Source organism: Manis pentadactyla, chromosome 7 (assembly GCF_030020395.1).
Source record: "Manis pentadactyla isolate mManPen7 chromosome 7, mManPen7.hap1, whole genome shotgun sequence".
In the NCBI taxonomy this organism is placed as follows: Eukaryota; Metazoa; Chordata; class Mammalia; order Pholidota; family Manidae; genus Manis; species Manis pentadactyla.
This window is the reverse complement of record NC_080025.1, coordinates 145,488,893-145,510,298: the sequence shown is the minus strand read 5'-3', so window position 1 is coordinate 145,510,298 and position 21,406 is coordinate 145,488,893.

Sequence of the window (21,406 nt, the reverse complement as noted above, 5' to 3'; positions counted from 1 at the left end):
CCGTAGTGTCACCACGTGGTTGCTAATCTTCCTGCTACCCTTATGTGTTGATTGCTTCCCTGTCCTATCTGACTTTCCTGGTCTTTCGCCATCTGTGCAGCCCATTCCCTACGTGCATCTCCCTCTGTTCACAGGCCTCCGGTGGTTTCCTTACTGGATGTGGACTAATACGTAGTGGTAAAGCCTCTTGCAAAGACAGGGCTGTAAGAGAATACCATCGGATCAAACAAGCTGCGACTAGTCAAAAGCAAGCAGGAAATCAGCAGAGAACTTGAGTAACTCCTAGGGTAAAAGACCATTAAAGGCAAAAAACACCAAGACACTTTGAGGTCTCAAATCTCAGGACAGAAAATACAGTTAACCCTTGAACAACATGGGTTTGAACTGTGTGGATTTTTTTCAATAAATACGATACAGTGTTGTAAATGTACCTTCTCTTCCAGATGATTCTCTGGATAATATTTTCTTTTCTGTAGCTCACTTTATTATAAGAACACAGCATATAACACATATAACAAAAAATACGTGTTAACTGAGTTCATGTTAAAGCTTCCCGTCAACAGCAGGCTACTAGTAGTGAAGTATAGGGGACAGTCAAAAGTTATCCCTGGATTTCTTACTATAGGGGCATTGGCAGCCCTACCCCCTGTGTTGTTCGGCATCTGCTACATTGCTCCCGTTCTGTCAATCATTTCCAATAGACCGACGCCCTCAGGCAAAGCAGTTCTGGCCCATAAACAGAATTCATGCATGTCAGGAACCCTCACACAGATATGGTGTAGGTGTAGGTGATGTGACGTTGGTGTTTATACAAGCAACCAAGGGAGGCTGTCAAAAAATGAAAATGTATGGGTCCCCACCCCAAAACTTTAGGAGCTCTGGGTGAGACCCCTGAGTCTGCATTTCAGAACCCAAATGCGTCTGACACAGGCTATGTATTGGGAAATTCTAGATATGATCAATGATCTCCAGAAGGTTACTGAAACATCTTGGCCTCAGTTTCCCCAGCTGCCACATATGGATAATACAAACTCAAAGAGATGTCCTAAGGAACAAATAAGGTGTGGCAAAACATCTGGCATAGGCAGGGCAAGGACAGCAAAAGAGAAGAAGGGTTGGATGTACCCTACAAGTTCATCTTTGCTGTGTATTTAGAATAAGCCTCTTTCTCTGATATTTTACCTCAGCACATATTTTTTACATTTTTGGGGTGTCAATCTTGGTGACTCAGTTCAAGATGATATTAGTTGACATGGAATAGAAATAGTTAACCCAAGACCAACGTCAATTTAAGCTAGGAAGTCTCTATTTCAAGTAGAATTTTTAAAAGCTCTCAGAATGGTAAGAGATACTAACTTAATTTTTTTAAATGCTTCTTCACTTTGCAAACTGGGACAATAAACTAAATGAAAAGAAAACGACCAAAACCTCAGTTAGAATATTTAATTAAGACTAGCTGAATTATTTATGTGAGGGGACTCATCTCATAAGAATGTTTTAGAAGCTAGTTCTTCTAAATTTAGTTATAAAATCTTAAATGCCCTGTTACAACTGTTCAAAAATGAAACTGTGTCACGTCCTGCTCACACCCCACCCTTACCTATCAGCCCATTAAGGATCAGCAACATGCACAACAACAGAGCTCCTTGATAAGGCAGAATCTGATTGCTACTTAATCATCATTAAAATGGCTTTAAGGTAAGCTAACATGCTAATAGCATCCGTGTTAACAAGCCCCATTTATTCTTCACGTTATGTGAATAATTAGTGGGTAGAGCTCTCTGTCAAATGGAGCTCTGCTGTCTCATGGGGTCAATACCTGGCAAATTCAGTCCTCTGCACAGTTATGTCACACCTTTCTGCAGAGCCCTGGGGCGCGGGTGCAGCTTCAGACACAGAAAATAAAAACTGTCATACAAATGAGAGTGAAGTATGAGAAGGAGGGGAAGAGGATTAGAAAAAGGGCAAAGCATACATCACTTGGCTTTGATGGGAATCTATGAACCTGAAAATCTTTTGCGACCAGGAAATGTTTCCAGCAGAAAAGAAAGGAGTTTAATAGCTCAGTGCCTGAGAGGGGCTTGGATTCAAAGCCACCACGCTGCAAGTTTGGAAATCGAGAACCGAGCAGCAGTAGGGAGTTGCAGGTATCATGAGTCGGGGAGAGGGCTGCAATAATCAAGCAGCCAAGGGTGCTCCAGGCCAGTGCAGATTTCCACAATGAACACCGGGAACAGGGGTGCCCACCTCCGGGAGCTGACCGTGTGTCCCTGTCAGCACCTTGGGTCACTGCATTAGTGAGGCTGTAGGAATGAGCCCACGAGCTTCCCGCCCTTGCACTGGAAGGGTGCGCACCAGACATACGGAAGCGTCTCTCATTCTGAGACCACAGGTCTAGAATTCCAAAGCCAAAGTCAAAGCAGAGACTATGGGCTTAAATAAGAAATGTAAGGGGATCCACTCCAACCAGATCAGGAGAGCCAATGAGCAGCAGACTGAATGTCAGAGAGATGCCCCACCACCCGGCCCCCTGCCTGCATAACAGTTAGACAGGCGAAGCGATATAAACTGAGCCGGATCTGCCCTAGTGGAAGTCATTTCTGAATATCTCATCAAAGACTCAAAGGGAGCCGATGTTAGGCACCTGGGTGGCTAGTTTCCAGAAACTCTGAAACAACAGGCTGGTATTTAACACAGTTAAATGTTTGGCATGCAGTAAAACCCACACCACCAAAATACCCATCTAATTCTTCAAGCATTATTATCAAGAGAGTCCCACATGATATGGGAAAGTTATTAAAAGCTATCACTCAACTGAGAGTTTTTCTGGAAATGCGTTTATTGGTGCACAGTGGGTAAAGTTAGTAACTTCTATGACAACGGTTGCTTAGTACCTGGAGGAACCTCTGGCCATCATGGGTATCCTGCAGAAAACACACATCAGTGACGGGAAGTTGCAAATTCCCTTTGGTGAAACTACTGATATGGAAAAGGCTGAACTAGTAGATATTTTTCCCATATCCCAAAGTACACACACATGCAGACACGTAAGTACCCTTGCCAAAGGTTCTAACAGTAAAATTATGCTTGAGAAGATTACAAATGGCCCCTAAAATATCGAAACCTAAAAACACAGCCAGCTTCTCTGTAAAGGAAGTCAGTGTTTTCTATTCTGTATGTGTAAGTTTAAATTACCATCATGATTATAACTTATATTATGGAAGAACTAACATTTATTGAGCATTTTCCATGCACTTGGCACTACAAAATGTTCTTTATATATAGTAGCTCGACGAATCCTTACAACAAATGTTCAAAATAGAGCAATTGTTGCAAACCTACTGTGTCCATAGGCAGCCAAACCCAAGGATGTGCAATGCGTGCCCAGGCCCAGCCTGCTCGCAAAGACAAAACAGGACTAAATCCAAGGCCTTCTCAGGCCCAGCCCAGTGTTCCCTCTGTACATTTTTTCATAAATTTTTTCCATAAAACTTTTCTGGTAAACATTGGCAGTTACTTCCATTTTTTGACTCCTTTGCACTTGGACTTCAGTATTCTTTTTTAGCTTTCTATTTTGAATAAAGATTCAGAGGAGGAAGTGGACAGTGAGGTCCTACGTGCCCTTTTCCCAGTCTCCGCCAAAGCTAACATCTTGTTATACCACGTAAACTAAAACCCAGTGCGGTTTCACGACAAAGCCGCAACCTGAGGATGGACCCTGGGACCGTCCCCTGAGTTCTCCCAGGCTCACCGGTCACACACATACTCAGCTGCGTGTGTTGTGTGGCTCTGTGACATTTCATCATGTGTGTAGCTTTGCATAACCGTCACAGTCAAGATTTCTAACTGTGCGTCACCAGGCTCCCTCCTGTTACCCCTTTAGAGCCACACCTACTCCTTCCCACTCATCCCTAACTCCTGACAACCATTGATCTGTTTCTACTTCTGTAATAAAGTCATTCCCATATTCATAATCATATCACAAATGTTATACAAAAAGAATCGTGTGGTATATATCTTTTTGACTCGGTTAGTTTTTTTCACTCAGCATAATTTCCTGGACATTCATCCCACTTACTGCCTGTATCACTTGTTCATCCCCATTTGCTGCTGACTACTGTTCCATGGCCATTCATCTGGCCAAACATTTGGTAGTTCCCAGTTTGGGGCTATTACAAATAAAGTTGCTATGAACATTTATGTACTGTGTCTGTGTGAAAATAAAGTTTCACTTTTCTGGGATAAATGCCCAAAAGTACAATGGTTAGGTTGTATGTCAAGCCCAGTTTTAGTTTTTAGTTTTAAGAGGAGCTGCCAAATCATTCAGTGAAGCTGTATGGTTCACGTTACCACCCAAGGTGGGAGAGATCATTTCTCTGCATTCTTAACAGCACTTCGTGTTACCATCGTTCTTTATTTTATCCATGGTAATAGATACAACAATATCTCATTGCGGCTTGTATTGCATCCCTAATGGTTAATGAACTTGAATATCTTTTCACATCCTAATCTACCCTCAGATATCCTCTGATGAAAGGTCAGTCCTCTTTTTGCCCATTTTCTAACTAGACTGGTTTTGTGTTTTGAGAGTTCCTTACATACTCTAGATACAAATCCTTTGCTGAACATGTAACTTGTCCATAAACATTATCCAACATTTTGCGTCAGTAAGGGCTTTAAAAATAACACCCGGTGCACGCTAGAGTCCGCACGGTTAAATGAATTTTTCAAGAACTCAAACACTTACCATGTGCTTTATTTAAAAAGCAGCAGAAAGCCTGGGTACTGCTTTCACAGAAGGGAAAACTAGAGCTCAGGGATATTCTAGTATAGAATCGTGAGATGCAGGCAGGGCGGTAAGAAGGGTCGGCAGAGGGAGAGCTCAGGGGTCTGGCAGACCTATCCGTCATCGCTGCGGCTCACACGCCGCCTGGCGGGCTCTGTGAACTCAGTGGCGTCCTGGGAAGGGCAGGCTTGTACTGGCAAACAGTCTCATCCACGCTTCTCTAGAGGAATCAGCAACGGGTTCTTACCTGTACCCACTGTCCTGTTTATCACATATGGCTGCTTCCAAGAGGAAATCCGTTTGGGCAGCACACACCACTTTATTCTTCGGGGCTGGTCAAGCACCAGAAGGCTGAAGCATGGCTGAGACCATGGATGCAATGGAATCTCATACTAACCCTTCCCCAACAAGCCCCACGTGTTTCCCCTGCCCTGTGGAGTGCTGCCCCTTGGGAAAGTGGGGCTTAAGGGCCGGTGCTGCAGCAGCCTTTCTCTGAGTCTGCTTACCAGGACAGAGTCGCCCAGGGCATTTCTCCTGGGTATTGTCCCTGGTGGATATTGTCCCTGGTGTGTGCTGCCCACACATGTGTGAGGAAAGGCAGATCCCAGCCCCTGTCCCATGTCAGACAATGAGAAAGCATTATATATTTTTCTTCAATTTTGAATGAAAAATAAAGATTTCATCTGACCCATGTTTAACCAGTAGAGCAAACACTTGAAACGAGACGGATATCGTGTTCAGATCATCTTTGCAGGATCCTTTCTTACTTTGTAATCCAAATACAAACAGAACATACATGAGGTGGGAAGCAGGAATGGGGTGCGGAGAGAGGGGCCCCCAGTTCATTAGCTCATCCACATGCGGCCCATGGCAGCTCCTCGGACTTCCTAAGACCTCTCAGATCCCAAGTCAAAAAACACTGGGATTTCCTTCTTTTTAAAGGTTGAATAATATTTTATTGTGTGGATTTGCCACATTATCATGGAAGGACAGATACTGCATGGGGCCACTTACGTGGGCACCTGAAATAGTCAGTCTCATAGAAATGGAGTAGAAGGTGGCTGCCAGGGACTGGGTCAGGGAGGGGAAACGTGCAGTCGCTACTCTCCAGGCCTAGCGTTTCAGTTACACAAGCCGAATGTGCACCCCCAGGGGCTCTGCCCCCGGACATGGCACCTGTGCTTAACCACAGCACACTGTGCATGTAAAAACTGCTTACGAGGGTCGACCTCTTATGAAGTGTTCTTACCACAATTAAAAAGTAAAATTAAATTAAAAAATACAGCAAGCAGACTAAGCTGTTGAATCAAGAGAGATCTTAAAAGTACAGTTAATCTATCGAGAAAAAGATGTCATGTATCACCTAGAGATTGAATCACCAGATAAGCAAATTTCATGCATCTGATAAGAAAAAATAAAGTACATGTCAGATCTCGGGGGTAGAAAGCACCCAGAAACCCACTACATGTTGTACAGGTGGAGAAAAAGTCCAGGGACCAGGGACGCGCCAGGAGACAGCCGGCCGGCCAGGGTGGGGGCAGGGCTGGAGGTCAGGCTGCCTCCCTGGTTCCTCGCGAGCGTCTCTCTCTAGAGGCCTGGTGTGTCCCGGTGCCCTGCTCCCGTGTACTTAGTGCCAGAGGTCACGGAGGGACCAGCACGTCACCCCCTCCTGCCTTGCAGCTCGAAGGCTGTGTCGCAGGAGAAATCTCGGTGTATAGGAAGTGCCCGCAGGTCTTCATCTAGACGCCCCAGACACCAACCTGGCTACTTGCTGCCCACCCTCCCCAGGACGAGGAGCCAGGAGAGGCCTTCCCTCTGCTTGGTCTCCCCTTGGCAGAGGCGTGGGAAAGCCTCACTGCCTGCCACATGGCACCTCTGTGTATCTCCCACCGAGGCCAGGCTGAAGCAGTCAAGGGCAAACGCAGGCTGAGGGGCCGGCTCGGCGCACAATCCTGAGGACAGAGGAGAGGGCAACATGCTTCTGAAGGTACCTTGGCCTCATGTGTGGTAAAATGGGTAAAAGTGCTTCCATAAAGCCCCTTGGAGACCTGCCTGTGATGCTGCATGGAATATCTGATTTTAGAGACCGGAGGTAGCCATCAGCAACCTCGCCATTTTAACTGTATGGCATCTAGAACTCTCAAAGTGATTTCTCAAACATTCCCTCACTTGGTTTTCTCATCACACTCCTCCCCGTAGGTACAGACTTCATTCAGGTGAGAACTCCTAGAGCCCATTGTCCCAGGCTCTGGCCTGGGCCCCAGGGTTGCTGAACAGACAGAGGGTCCCCTACCTGTAGCACCAGGTCCCCTCATGGGGAACTGAGGCTGGTATTTATAAGTAAAAAGTAAGCCAACAAAGTACAAGATACTTTCAGCTGCTGATGGGATCCCACAGGATGGAAATAGGGCCTGTGATGGAGGTGGGGGCTGCTTGGAGGAACAGGTGTTCTGGAATGTGCCCGGGATTTGCTTTAATCAGGTGAGGGAAGATGACAGGCAGGAAGAAAACGGCCTCAAAAGAAGAGTCGATCACCCTCAGTTCCCAGGAGGAGAGTGTGCATGCCACGCAGGGCTACATGGGGCACGTCAGGAGGCAGCAGGAGAAAGGGAGGCTCCAGTTCCCAGGAAGGGCGGACCGGCTGGGCAGGCTGGGGCTTGGATGGTGTGAACAGCTTCAGTGGTGTCTGGGCCCCAGGGGTCTAGATCATCAGCACGTAGCCCCGGGGCATTTGAACAGGGATACGGGCTTGATGTGTGACAGGTACAGGAGGTGGCTGCAGGTAAGGCTCTGGTTTGCACAGCAAAGATGTGCTCACAACAGTTGTTTGCTTTCTCCAGAGATTAGCTAGCCCAGGACGGGTGGCCCCTCCAGGACTAGCAAGGGCCCAAGATGTCTGACCGCAGCGTACAGAATGTAACGGAATAATTAAATAAGGTGGCAGCGGGTGCATACATTCAGAATGGAGGGCAGCGATGCCCTCCTTGAGGAGCTGATACTGGAGAGGAGAGGACAGGAGAAGGTGCCAGCCATGCACAGACAGGCGGCAGGGAGCAAAGCAGGCACAGGGACCCTGGGCAAGTAGGAGTCAGCCCCGCTCAGAGGAGCCCGTGCAGCCAGAGCAGGGGGCGTGGCCAGGCCAGGGGAAGATGGGCCCAGGCCAGCAGGACCCCGGAGGCCACGGCCATAGGATGTGACTCCATCGCAGCAGGAATCCATTAGCAGTTTGTACGGGAGCCTTGAGATCTGATTTGCACTTTTAAAAGGTCATCCTGACTGCAGTGAGGGGGATAGATTGCATGCGGGCATTCGGGGGAAGCAAGGAGATCGGGTAGGAGGCGGCCACCCCACAGCACCATGTGGGCAGGAAGACAAAGCGCCCTCCCGGCTTTGTTTCTCTATTCCAGACACCCCATCACACTCCGCTCCATGTGACGGCTCAGACACGGCCTTCATCCAGGGCATCGTTCATTTATCACTTTTTCACATAAATCTAAGTATTCTCAGTTGTCAAAGTGGTCCTCCCACACTCTTCTCGCCTGCCTGCCGCTATGGACAAAAAGGACCATTAAAAAATCCCATTATTTAGCCAAAAACTATCTACGGATTGTGCAGTACATGCCCCCCAAAAATTTGGTAACTATGGGAAATAAGTAAAGTTTATGACATAACAGTCCTAACTGTAAAGAACTGAGACTTCTACTGCAGACTTGAGTGAATACGATAACTCAGAAGTGAGATTCACCCCAAGCTGGGAGGGAGGCCAGAGGCCAGAACACTCCGAGCAGGACCCACAGTGGGGGTGAGACGTAAACTGGCCCTTAAAGAACCGTCACCAGCGTCTAGGACCTCAGGGCACCAAAGACAGACAAGGAGCCCAGAGCCCACCTATAACCCATTTATACCAGGAAACAGGGAAAAATGATTTGATAAAGAGCTGAAAAGGAAGAAAATAGAAATAAGTACCAGTTGGATGGCTTGCTTATGATTTATTTCATAACAGAAAACCATAAAAGTAATATTCTACTGTAGATATATATATATGCTGCCTTTTCTAGATCCATCATCTTCCATACGATGCTGGGGTTGTTTCCGTATCTTGGCTATTGAGAGTACAGCTGCAGTGAACGTGGGGTGACTCCTGGAGTTACTGGCTTCTGTGCCTTCAGATATATTCCCAGCAGTGGGGTTGCTGGATCATATGGTAGGTCAGTATTAGTGCCTTGAGGACCCTCCACACTGTTTTGCACACTGGCTGCCACCAGTTTACAGCCCCACCAACACAAAAGAGGGTCCCCTTTTCCCCACATCCTCACCAATGTTTGTTTTATCTTGTCTTTTTGATAATAAAAAAGATGGAAATCTTTGTGACAGCATGGGGGAATCTGGAGGGCACTATGTTAAGTGAAATAAGTCAGACAGAGAAAACAAATACGACATGATCTCACTTTATGTGGGATCTAAACAAATAAAAAAGCCAATTTCATAGAAACAGACTGGAACGGTGGTTGCCAGGGGCAGGGGGAGGGGGAAGTGGAAAGGCTTTGGGGAAAAGACACAAACGTTCAGCTGTAGGAAGAGTAAGGTCAGAGGACCCGATGCGCAGCGTGGTGACATGGTTAGTGACACGGCGCTGTCAGCTTGGAGAAGCTGAGCGCACACCGGAAGCACCCACGCTCCGCTGGCTGACTGAGGGGACAGGCTGCTCGTCCTCATCTGCGATCACCTGCGATGTGATGCATATCAAATCATCGCGTTGCACAACTTAAGTATATTCAACTGTATTTGTCAATTATCCCTCCGTAAAGTTAAAAAGTGAAAAATATAGAATGTGTGAACCACTGTAAAAATAAAAACTAAGCATGTTTAGAACACCTTGACCTGTGTTGTAGTTACTGAATGGCACACATTCTCCAGGTGGTCGAAACGGAGGTGTGTCCTCGTGCTCGCAGACCCCGGGGAGGGCCTTCCACGCACCTGTTGCACCGCAGGAAGACGGGCCGCACGGATTCGCACCACAGTATGTACATACTTACGTTTTAGTTTACAGAAAGCGTAGGTCAGAAACACTGCTACTCCCCACTCACGGTCCTTGGCAGAGGTAACCCAAGAGTGGAAACTGAACAAACTGCAGTTTCTAATTAAACATAGCCGCAAAAGCCCATGGCCAACGCCAGGCCACACTAACGGGCACCGTGAGTCCCACCACCGCCTGACAGTGCAGCGACCGAGCCTGCCTCGCCAGGAGACCACTGAATCGCCACCCGGGACGCCCCGCGTCCAGCGCGGACACTGTTAGTCGTCCTCACACCTCGTGCCGTGGGTCCTCAGACATGCAAACAGTGAAAACTACTCGCCGTTTGCCCGAGGGAACCGGGCAGCCCCGCGGCCATCAGGGCTCTTAGAGAACCAGGGGGTCTGGCCCGCGTCCTCCACACAACCCGAGCAGACCCATGCCCGGGCCCCTGCCTCTCCTGCTGCACCCGGCGCCGCCCCGAAGCCTGGGCTCTCGGTCCTGCAGAGCGGCATCAGAGACGCCTGCTCAGCGGCTCATCTCCCCAGCCTGGGGAGTGCTCCCTGGCTCAGGATCACACACGCAGAAGGTCCCAGCAAACAAGTGCCCAGTTCCGATCGATGAGACTGTCGGCAGCGGAAGAGGCCGGAGTGCCCACCCTGCCACTGCCACCGGCCCCCTCTGTCCCTGAGTTCGGCTCAGAGCTTGACTCCCCCACCCCTCCAGGGTCCTCTCCCTAAACTGCCAGCATGCTTTGCTTTTGGCCTTAGTAAGAGAGAAGTGTTAAACAAGTTCACGGTTAAACCTGCAGTTATTTCACAAAGTGGTGCTGGGAGCCTGTCAACCACAGAAAGGTGGTACCTTACAAAGCACGTCTTCTGGGGGGTGCCAGGGTTCCCTGGGGTGCAAAACAGTTCAAAAGTGGAGTCTTCCCCACAGCCCATGAATCTTATGGGCAAGGATGCTCCTGGATAGCATTTTCGGGGAGACAGCCAAATTTCAACCCTCAGAAACAGAGGTTTTATTTTCAAAAAATCCGTGGTAAGTCAATGGTGTAAGTTGTGTAGTATTTGCAGGTCCAAATTTTAGAGCCGCACGTAAAAGCCAAGGACCAACACATAACACCTCTGTCCCTTTAAACCCACAGTGACCCGGATATGTGACAGCCGTTTCCCTGCTCTCTCAATTTTCAGGATTAGTGTCTACATTTTAGAAGTGACTAATATCTGCATCAAGAAAATTTGAGAATTTGAGCCCTGTTGACACCTCTATTATCAAAGTAAGGATTTCCTTTAAATATTTTGCTTCACCATGTTTAGAGTCAGAGAGCTAAAGTATGTTCTTGGATTTCTTAAGAGATCCTCTAAACCAAATCCCTCAATTTTAGAGATGAGGAAATTAAACTCCAGACAATCATTACATGAAATAAAAATAATAGTTAGGTATTATTTAAAATCCTCAAAGAAAGTCCTCTGTCTTCAGGCAAAGAAAATGACGTTCTCCCTGGCGAGCTGGAGCTTTTGCAACTTAAGAAACTGTAGTGTCGTAAGTTTAGTACACTCTGAATTTTTGTCCAGTTAGAAAGGAAAATGGAGCTTTCATTAAGAAGCTTAATAAATTAATAGGCAGAAAGCATTAACTGATGTCTCAGTGACAACACAGCTCAGCATAGTTATCACACAAATTATCGCTGAGTGATCAATTCTTTAAATGGCTAAACATAACAGGAGAAACACCGTAAGTGCATTTTATCTTTTTACCAAGAAACTTTGCCCTGCTGGTTTAAAAAGAAGACGCTTTAAGTAGCCAATAGTGTATTTCCTAATTTTGATTCTAGTGTGTCCAGATGACTCAACATAGTTATTTTCCAGTCGCTAGAAGGGGCAGCCCGTGTTCATGGTCCTTAAAAATACAGCCAAGACGATCCTGGAGGAGGAGATTTCCACGACCCCCTCAGCGTTTTGCTATCACAGAGCTTATAATGCTGTGCTTGAATTGTTCATCAGCATCCTTTCCTTGTCTTTGTGCGTCCTCAGGACCAGGGCCGTTCTCCTGTCTTCTGAATCTAGTGCCCAGCACACTGCTTGCTGCTTCACAGGTGCTCAAATATGCCAAATGCAGGGAAGCCGTCTGCCTGCCCAGCACCCAGTGCCTCAGCCGATGCACAGCATATCAAGACAAGAAAAAAGTAAGTGAATCTGAATCTCTAGAGATTCCAAGAGGGTTTATTTCCTAACTCTTCTGTCTAGAAAATTAATTTTGATTCAGAGTGGCAAGCTGGACAGAGTAAAGACAGACATGCGTGACTGAGCCATTACTAATAGGGGATCGGGACCACTGCCGCACAGGGGGACCACCTGAGCTTCCAGACGGACAGACTCGAATGGAACGTGGTTACAATGCGACAAATCCTTTAATCACAAATCGTTTAAGACACTCTGCTAAATGAAAGCGTGTTCAAGTGACATTAGACTTCAGCAGCGCTGTCTTCTGCATAGACAGTCACCCATTTTTAAGTTGCTTGCTCTCATTTTCTGTATTTTCAGGGAGGAAAATGTGTCCCTTTTTAAGAGATCATTTTTCCTTAAAATGACAGCGATTTACAAAAAATGGTTTCCTAATCACACAATTTTTCTTAGTGAAAACAGAAATTCTTCACCTCCTGTCTGACTCTGAGGGCAGGGAAGAGGTTGGGAGAGGAGTCATCTTCACATCACCTTTCCACAGAAGCCTCCCACCTTGGACCAGCCCCTGAAAAGCAGGCAGAAGAGCACCTGCTTCTTGGCGCTCCCCCAACTCCATGGTTTAGGAGCATTTTACCAGGATGCTCAAGGTTTTGAGATGGTACTTACCTTCTGGAACAATAGAAAATTGGTTAAATGATGGAATTTTCCTGAGTGCCCTTTCCTCGTAATATACTATTGTGGCTACAATTCTCCTTATCCTGGGAGCACAAGATATGCTCACACCGAGGCCCCTCAGAGCACAGGGCTACTAAGGCAGATGCTTCAGGGTAAACACCTCTTATTCCAAAGTCTGACCCACTAACCTAAGCAAACTCTTTAATTATTTTCTTTTCTATTTGCAATCTATATTATTAGAACATTAAAGCCATGAATGTTCACGTGCAAGTAAAAAATTGCCCTTACATTGCCACAGATAAACATGGGCTGGAAACAGTTCACGTTCAAGTGCAGGCGCATGCTTCCGTTTTCATTTGACCAAAGTGCATGAACCTCTCAGCCAGCCCCAGTCATGCAGGCAGTGTCCCTCCCACTGCCACCCTGTCACCTATGCCCTCTGAATGTAAATGCTTTCCTAGGACAGTGGGAAGGAAGAATCCAAATTGGTATGAAATTTCTATGCCCTTGACAGAATGGTGCCTCAAATTTGACATTAAATTTTGGAAAACAAGTCACATTTTTTTTAAACACCTGACTTATAAATCAAAATTTGAGCCCAGAATAGGTGGAGGCTTATCTAGCATCTCCAGGAAGACTCATACAGTCATGAACCCTACAAAGACAACCAAGACGATCAGACCCTCGGACATCACAGCTGCTGCAAAACCACAGACTGTGACGAAGCTGTGCTTGAAAAACAACAACATTCCTTAAGATGGGTCACCAAAAAAAAAAAGAGGAGGAAGGCAGCTTTGCTGCAGTTTCTTGATAAATTAAGTTCTCTGTGTGCCAGAAGAGCCCCTGAAAAGAGGAATGTGGGAAAAGAGACTTCCAGCCCCTCACCCGGAGAGGCATCGGTCTCTGCAGAGAGGAGAGTGCCCCGGCGTCCCTGGATGCATCCACTCAATGCCATCTTCCCACCAAAGGACGTCCCATCGATCTGCCGCTAATGTTTGAGGGAATGCACGCGGGGCTGTGTTTGGAGAGGGCTGCGCTCCATCACAGTCAGATGGGTCCAGGTCTGGAGCGGGAGGATTTCTCAGAGAGCTTCACGGTACTGGAGTGGTCAGCCTCCTCTGTCTCCTTCCCCCTCTTCCTCTGCTTGGATAAAGAAAATCAAGCAGTAAGGTCTGTCCACCCAGCTAGGAATGGAAGCTAAGGGGCACTTCCTGGGAGTCGGAACGTCTCCACAAGCCAAGGAGAAGCAAAGACAGAAATCTGCTGGTCCCGCGGGGTCAGTCAGGATGCAGACACCGACCTGCACCTGCAGGAGACCCCATGGCTGGAGATTCATGCTGGGGAACCAGCCCACACTCCCCAAAGCTTCATCCTCCAAAAGGCATTCACTGAAACTACCCAGTGCCTGACTTCACTGCCCTGCCTCGGCAGAAACGCTTTGACCTTTGAACAGTTTGACTTATAGCATCAACCAGCCCGACCTCACACCCATCCTTCCACCCTGACCAGATCTCCATCCTGGTGCCACAAGATTCTGTGTAGGACACACACCAAAAGACTTGATGGGGTAAGACAGCGCCCCAAGGAGACGTGTGAAGAAGAGCAGGTAAAAGGGCAGTGAAGGGAAATTGGAGTGTGAGATGGGATTTCCACCTTTCACATCAGGCTAGATGAACATATCACGGTTGCTAAGGCAACAACTCACGTATTTATTCAGGCCTGGTCGCAGAAATAATTTTCAGTTTCAAAGCAATGGAAAGGGTTGATATGAATAATACATTTTTATCTATGTTTTAAAACAAAGTGACAGTATCCTATTTGTTCATATCTGTCTGTGTTTTACATTATGTTCCAGGATGAGTGTTTTAGGAGAAATTCCATTTGAAATGGGAAACTGTTCATGCTGCAGATACAAATACAAAACAACCGACCATCTATAGGTCTGACATTGTAATGGATTTCAAGCACATTTGTTATCAAAGAATCACTACAGGGAAGAGAGACCAGAAATGCAACACAAGTGTACGTCTCTTCATGACGCTTCCCACGGATGTTTCTCGTGCGGAGACTGAAGGTCCGTGAGCAGTTCAGATCCTGTAAAGAGACCCGTGTTCAGGCATAGAAAAGCTCAATGTTAAATGGCACTTTGGTTCACCTGTTTGCCTCAAAGGTTTCCAGGCCAACAATAAAAATGAAAAGAAAAAAATGTATATATATATATATATATAAAAATATAGCTTGAACACAAGAAAAACATCTCGAAGTCTAAACTATTCATTCCAGTGGTGTTGCCAAATCACTAGTCAGACTCATAAAACATAGAGCATAATGTGACATGTTATGTCCAAATGTCCCAGAGCAACTCTCCTTGCCAGCTGGTGGGAGAGAAATCCTGTGCAGAGTGAGGCAGGCTGTCGCCATCCCCCCACAGAAGAGAAGTCTTACGTATTCCTGTGGTCTGGCCAAGTCAAAACATCCCGTGTGCTGCGAAGAGCAGGTTGTTGGACCTTGCATGACTAAAAATTAGGCACAGAGTTTGGTATGTCTTTTCTGCAGCCCTATAATTCAACTGCTAATCGAGTAGAGTGACCTTCTGAAGCCTCATGTATGCTATTTCCAAAACCCATGGTCAAGTGTGCTTCAGAGTGGAAGAGAGTCTGCAGCAGATCCTGCACCCTCCCAGCTGGGCCACTTGCCCGGCAGACCCAAGGTGCTGGGTGCCACGAGGTGAGTCTCTGGCAAACCCCATAGGAGAGCCGCAGTGCAGACCCCTGGAGTTCCACAGTAAGACCGTGCGTAGTTTCCTGACGTGAAATGCAGGCCACACCTGGGGGCTGCTACCAGCCTTTGATGAGCTGGGTCCAGGGATGGTCCTATAACGCACAGGACAGCCCTCTCCCGAAGTTATCCTCCCCTCTCCCCTGAATCATCAGGCCCAAAATGTCAACAGGGCCAAGGTTAAGGAACTGACGAGCAATAGGCTTTCCTCTGGGATTACTCACGTCCTGCTCCCCTGTCATGACCTGCGGCAGTGTCCCCAGAGCACCTGGCATGGCCTCTTCACTCTGGCCAGGTCTTCAGAGTCGCCTGGGCCCATGGGACAGGCAGAAGCTCCTCGGAGCTCACATGGCATCTCACCCAGTGACAGTGCACCTTGATCTTCAGACAGGTAGACTCGCTGACAGATTTCTGGAGCTCTCTTTCCACAGAGATCCCTCCTGACCAGCCCTCTGCCTGGCAACATCCACCAACCTCAGCAGCCCCAGACTCCCACCTGGTCCCCTCAGTTCAGCAAGACTGATGCTTTGCTTGCACCCCCTCCCCTGTCACATCACAGTTCCAAAACTGCCTCCAGACAGGAAGCAAGGTGACAGCAGAGCTCACCTCGGCTTTTCTGTCTCTCTTGGGACATAGGTCCATGCTGCCTGCTGCCAAACACTTGCTGTTGTTTCATGCACCGTGTCCAGCTTCCCAGCAAACAGAGAAGGGTTCGTCCAACACCTGGCACGTCCTCGTGACCAGAAGCAGAGTCCCCCTCTGTCTCCTGCTTCCCCTGCATCAGTTTCTCTTCATCACCTATGTGTGCATGTGTGTTTTCTACAGACAAACATCAGTAAACCTCTCAGGAACATCGGCAATCTTCTTTGGTCATTAAATATAATTCCCCAGTCCCAAAATTCATAAATGGCACTCAGACAAATAGACTTAAGAAAACTAGTCAGAAATGTCTTCCTCTTTCCCCTTAATACTTTGGACTTCATAAAAAAAGTAGGTGCTCAGTCACAGAGCCTGCCTGGTTGCCCAGCCCCAGATGAGCTCCTGGCCCTGGCTGCCCTGGACTCTCACCTGCCTAGACATTTTTTTGCAAGTTCCCCCCAGGCCCCTCCAGCCACCTCTGTGCTCCAGGGGAGATGACTCTGTAGGCACAGCCAGAGCCCCAGCTTGCACTGATGGACGGTAGACCTCTAGCTGAATCGTGGTACCAGAGATTCCCCACCTGTGGCTCCACAGAACTACGTGCACAGGCTCCCAGGAGTCCATCAAAGTGTCCGCCTTTCATGTGAGAGTGACTTGATTTGCTAAATATCCCAGAACCTCATGTTAACCACCTTTCTCAGCTTTAATCAAGGTTCCTTTCGTGTGAACAATTTTCACTGCCTGAAATATTCACAGCAATTTCTCAGATTGCTTTTTCTTTTATATACAGAATGTATGACAGCCTTCACTCACAATTTTAAGTTATTATTGAACTTGGCATTCTACACTTTGGAAGTTTTGGTTAAATATTCTGAGAACCACTGCATTTTTTAGACTGTTGCATTTTCTTTTTGTTTCCATCAGCACTAGCAGTTGATAATCTTTGGGGAACCACAATTTACAGAAAAACGGAGTTGATCACTGTGAGTCAGTCAGTGAACATCTGGAAAGTATAAACCAGCAAACTGTTTTGACACATGGCCCATGGGAACATGTAGACGCCAGCAGCTGCTCGCTGGCCCTCTAGCTAGGTGACTGCCCTTTGTGGATAGACTCAGAGCCTGCAGGATACAAACAACTCCTAGGTGAAATTGTAACGTGTGCTGGGCCCTCTCTGTGACCAATGAAGAGAGGACCTGCAGACACTGAAATTCCCCAAGAGGGCATCCTGCTTATCACCAAATGTCTCATCACGAGCATTGCCCCCAACTGAACAGAGTCATTAAATATTTGCCTGGCAACTTCTTTAATGGCTTTTAAATATCCCATTATATAGAGGTGCCACGTGTTGACCACTCCTGTAACTCTTGGGACATTTCAGTTGCTTAATCCCTTCTAACTCAATATTCTCATCTGCAAAAATGGGGAAAATAAGCAGAAATGTTCCACCTCCGCCACCTCAGAGACTTGAGGTGGAGACAAGATGGGTGTTAAGGAGCAGGCCTCGCTGGCTGTCAGACCGTCGCAGGGCTCCCCACGTAGCACCAGGGCGTGGGGCCCCGCTAAGCCCGGCCGTGGTACGACCTTTGTCCAGACCGACACCACTCAGCGAATGGCTTTCTAGGTTCAGTGAGGGGCTGGGTTCTCAAGCCCCCTGCAGCTTCCGCCCACCCTCCCCGCTGACCGGGCCCTGCCGCACCGCCCCAGCTGGCACACGTTGCCTCTGTCCTAGCAGATGACCCGAAGTACGATCAGAAGCGGTGTGACAGGTTCAGTGATACAGAATCCAAGACTCAAAGTGTTTTCCTGAGAGAAGATGAGTAATATTCTGGCTGAATATATGCAATAGAAAATAGGAGAACAAAATAGATTCATGGCCACCAGGGGGTCTTTATTCATGGCAGAACCTGTGTTTACAGTTCCCACTCACCTGAAGTATGCCGTGCGAGGTGCCCAGGGGCGACGAGACCCTGTGCCCTGGTGACCACACTGGAGGGGCGAGGACCGTCAGACTCTTTTTTTGTGATTCCATCAGGAGGTCCAGCCCGACCTCCTGAATATTTGTTTCTCTAACTCAATTATTCTACAGGCTTTTATTATATTGAATCACGCATCTCACAATATTCGAAATGGTTCATTTGTTCAGGGAATTACATGCCTCTAATTTTATCACAAAATGCTGACAAGCAGCAGAATGGTAATGAAACACGGCACACCCCAGCCACAGTCTCTAGGACACAAAACGAGACGGCACGTTTAAACACTGCCACGGTGCCAGTCAAGTGCAGATGCAGGGGAGCAGATGCTATTGGGCATAATAACGATTTGCATTTGTGCCACTCACTCGTCCAGAGAGCTCTGCTGGAAATGCTGCCACCTCTGGGCTAGCCTTGGGCTCACAGCCGGAAGGACTCCCCTGGCGATTCTTCCAGAGGCGCCTGACCACTCCCAAAGGACTGTTTTGCCACTGACAGTAAAGTACTTAACAAACAGCAGCAGTGGCCCCCTCTGCCCTGCCGTAAGGGATGCCATGGGGCGCCACCCAGGTGCTCCCTCAGGACTGCAGGGCTTCCTCCCCCCGCTGCTGGGACCTGCGGATAGACATCCCTTCACTGTCACCCCCTCTGCAAATCGCCCTCCAGTGACAGGCTCCTTCACCCCATCTCCCCACTGGGGGCAGGGAAGCTCACCCCTATGGACCAACGGGTGTGGGAGGGAAAAGGCCCTCAGGGTGGGACCCCCTGAAAGGGCACCCGGCTGAGGCCCCCTGCAGACCCCAGGGCCAGCTGTCCTGGCCAGTCCTGCTCTCTGCCTTCGCAGGTGATGACCTGGAAAGGGCTCCCTGACAAACTCCTGCAACCTCACCTCCACCTCGGCGCCCGTGGCTCCGTTACCCCCACCATCAGGTCGGACGTGAAGGCTGCTTACGTCCAGCCCTGCCCACCCCAAGTGCAGATGTTTAATAAGGCCCACTTCTCTCTCCCCCATTCCTGCCATAATCACTCCTGCTTCTGTGCCTCTTCACTCTCATTCAACGTGGGGGAATGGCCCTAAATATTAACAGCTAAGCAGAAGAATGATGAACTCAATAACAAAAGACAGCTCAGAGGTCCCTCAGAGACCGATAGGGATGAGAAGGAACTCACGCAGAGGTGGCAGCCAGTCTGATGGAAGAAGAAAAACCACCGCAACAGCTGCTCTCAAAGAGATGCAGGTGCTGCCTGAGAACAGCGGTGACCTGTGGCCCAGCCCTGGTCTCCAAAAGGGAGCAAAACCAGAGAACAAGCCAAGAACGAAGGAGGCGGAGAGGCTGGGAACGCCCTGGGGGAGAGGAGGACGCAGCTGTCCCCATGGGCACCCCACATTCCCCCAGGCTGGTCTCCCGTCCCATCAAGCGCAGTGACTGCAGTCTTGAGAAGCTTTCCACGTCTGATGTCCGTTCATGGATGACTTTTGCAGAGAGAGACAGTGACACAGGGATTATTAGACACTTCCACATCTTACTTAGTTCTCACCGCCACACTCCACTCGGTGAGTCAGGTGAGCTGCCCAGACCACAGAGCTCCTGACCGTGCATCTGTGGACGTCAACTGCAGTGGCCTTTCTCCTGAACCACAGAGCCTCTAAAATACCAGGAGGCGGATGCTGGCCAGCACTGCTACTGAAACCATCATTTAAATTAGAGGATTAAATCGGTAATGGTGACATCTCAAGCAACTTGCAGAATTTTATTTCACATTAAACAAATGCAAATCCGTCATAATCCTCCTTCAAAAATGCTTCAAACTGAAGTTAGTTCTTATAAAAGCCAAGTCTGCAAAACCAATGAATATAATTCAAAACTCTCATCTTAGTTACATTTTCTTGAATGTGCTCATTCTTTCAGACCATTTTTCCTGGGAGAACCGTTAGGCCAGGGTTGAGCTAGCACATGAGTGGGGTTCTGGGCTGCACCGATGCAATACGAGCCCTACATCATGCTAGCTACTGAACAGTGTCACAGTAGATACAAATGTCAGCCAGCAGAACAAAGGCTGGTGGCACTTAGTAAAATAGGGAAATATTTAGTCGATTGTGAAATTGATAAATAGGATTGTTGAACAAAATTAGTAATTTCCATTTTAGGCTCTGGTGTCAACTCTACTGTCCGATGTAATTTGCAGGGAAGGGCAACAGCCCAGGAAGGAGAGTTCATCAGTAGACCTACCAATTTTCATGATAAACATGTTCAGATGTGGCTCTTGGAAAATTACTGAAATAGAACCCGTAAGTTTCATTGAAAACATATTGTATATCAGGATTTTCTGAAGTGCTCATGGGAAAATGCAGAAGCTGGAGCCCACCCCAGACGCGCCAACCGGACTCATCAGGGCAGAGCCGGCAGCCGCTTTTTAACAGGTTCTCCAGACGAATCCGTTGAAGAGCCGGGCGTGAGACGCCCGCATCATGATGGTCAGCACCAGGGCTGGGAAACGTTGCTTCTCTACCGTGTTAAGCTTCATCCTGTCCTAAGAATTCTGTACACTCTTCCAGGAGGGCTTCTTGTATCAGTGGGGAAGAAAAATGGCCATTGTAAAAACTACATGCCAATCACGGTCAACACCCAAACCCTAAGGGATGCAGTCAACACCCAAACCCTGAGGGACACGGTCAACACCCAAACCCTGAGGGACACGGTCAATACCCAAACCCTAAGGGACAAGGTCAACACCCAAACCCTAAGGGACACGGTCAACACCCAAACCCTGAGGGACACCCTCACATGCATCCACTCAGCGAGGCGCTCTGCAGGCGAGAGCACCACAGACATGCGGGCGAGGCGGTCTCGGGGTGAGAGCCCTGCTCTGTGCGGAAGGCCTGTCGTGGACGCACCACCCCCACATTCGGTCCTGAGTCAGACCCCAGGGGCTGGGTGGAGTTAGATGCATTTCAGGGTATGATTAGGGCTGAGCAATACCAACTTCCATTCCCTTTTGTCAAAGTAAGAAATTACTCAGTAATTAAATTACTGTCCAGTTTGTAAGCACAATTTACAAAACAAAATTCTTAGGGTCATGGCTATCTATTGCAATCATCATAATGAATCGGAGGGCACGTCACTCCAGGAGAGGCCGTGAAGAAACGGCTCTCCCGAGCCGCGCACAGTGACTCGGTCACCAGAGGAGGCGGGAGCTGCTGTTCCCACTGAACGCAACCACGTATCTGCGCAACGCCTCCCCGTGAGTGAAGGCTTCTGGAATTCTAATCACTAAGTTTTTAGTTTTTTGATGGCATTAGGGTCAGTTTGCCTAGTCTGCTCGCTTCAACAAAACGGGAGCCGAGTAAGCA